Genomic DNA, 1,968 nt, shown 5'->3' on the forward strand with positions numbered 1-1,968 from the left:
TTCCATTTGAAAAACATTTACTTTACCATCATATTATTAATACCTACATTCCCCCTTTAAAGACAACCTAAATGTCACAAAACCAAGCAAAACAAACATAACAAGTAACAATTTATCTTATTGAGTATCTTTAACATTAAACCAAAAACATTTCTCCTCCTGGAGTGTAATGCCTTTCTATGAAATATGAACAAATCTTTATGGAGTGTAGGCGAAAAACTGTCCGGCAACCATCTTTTCAGATATCCATCCATCAATCAATCAAGACAGTAAAATTCTCTCACGGTCCCTCTGCCCCAGGCAACCACCTCGGTACTCAGATAACTCCAAACCATGTAAATGCGGCACAGAAGCTATGATGCAATTAAATACACACATGTAAGCCCCTGCAAACAAAATCTATCCAAAAACATCCACTCTAAGGCTGGTCAACCCAGTTGGACCCGTAAGTGGAACTCTACATACCTGAACCTTCTGTCCCTAAACATTCACGAAATAAACAAAAACTTATCTAAGTTTCCTCACATGTATTCAATAACATCAAACATCATTCTACAAAAATTAATCCCACTAAGAATATTGACACAATTTGCCTTACACATGTCTATATTCATGCCAAACACTGGAATGTAGTTCACTACACTTCATCTCCCTGTAGTCTCCTCTTCCAATGGACTTGTTGATGATGGAATCGGCCACACCCCCTCCTTGTTTCATCTCCTCCAGTCATATTGTCCTTCATATTGTCTTTGTTTGAGTATTTCAATCTTCACATGTTCCCCAAATGCTTCTGGAAGAAAAGAAACGACCAAATAGTATCTTTTGCAAAACAAACACTCAACTTAAACATCAATATCAGCTAAAGAATATAACAATGATATATAAATGATGCATGAATCACATAAACCTATTCCCCCTTTGATTCATAAATCATACCAACATCACCCCCAATATTGAAAAAAAATAATTTGAAAAATGATGAAATAATCAAAGAATAATATTTATCCATTCGATTCCACTGGTTCATTTTCATCCAGATCAGGAACCCAGTAAAAACACCTGGCATCTGAGTGTTGTCTCCAGGCATCGCACCCAACCTATCTCAATATCTGGCCTCTCAAGTCAGTAACATATTAGAAACATCACACAGTGTTAGCAAAGCTGAAGAACTAAAATCTGACCCATAACTGCCCCCTACTGGCCTAACTGATCTTGCAACCAAGTCTTCCAAATGCATCCCTTGTTCCTTTCAATGCATCTATAACCCCAGTGATATTATCTGAACTATCTGGACTCAAAAGTATATGTGTTATCAATATGATCTTCCCAAATATTTACACCATACCATGAATAAAGTCCCCCTTCTCCATAGACTTATCCTTCAATGATAGGCTTGAAGCCTATGACATGTCCCTTTTCATTCTATTTTGAACTCTAGTTTCAGATTGATCTGTGTTCAGTGCTCTCCTCTTTTAATAGTAGAAGCCTCATATGGAAGCTTCAGCGTTGACATTAACAACATCTATCCATCCATTGGGTAAAATATACTCGTTTTATCATCACAAAACCACCAAATATCTCTAAAATTCCCAATAGTCACATTGTCGGTCAAAAGCTAATCGTTTAACCATCAAAGTCCTGCTCTTCTTTTACACCTGGTATATTAAAAGTAACCTTATATTTCTCATTACCATGAGTCATGCTTATCGAAGTCATCATATAATCATCACAATCTGATATTCCCCTTAAACATACCCTTTACCTCATATGTTTATTAGAGCAAAACAACTTTTAGCCCTCAATGTTTCACCTGAATACTTCAGAGTTCAAAACATTACCTGATTTTCTTTCCCATTTAACAATTCCCATAGGGTAAATTCATTTAACCAAGAACATGAAAACCCCACAGGCTTAAACCACTGTTCTGACAAAAACATTATTTTATCTGTCAATGACTGTTGCTGATAC

The sequence above is a fragment of the Coregonus clupeaformis genome, unplaced genomic scaffold, assembly GCF_020615455.1.
Source record: "Coregonus clupeaformis isolate EN_2021a unplaced genomic scaffold, ASM2061545v1 scaf4751, whole genome shotgun sequence".
In the NCBI taxonomy this organism is placed as follows: domain Eukaryota; kingdom Metazoa; phylum Chordata; class Actinopteri; order Salmoniformes; family Salmonidae; genus Coregonus; species Coregonus clupeaformis.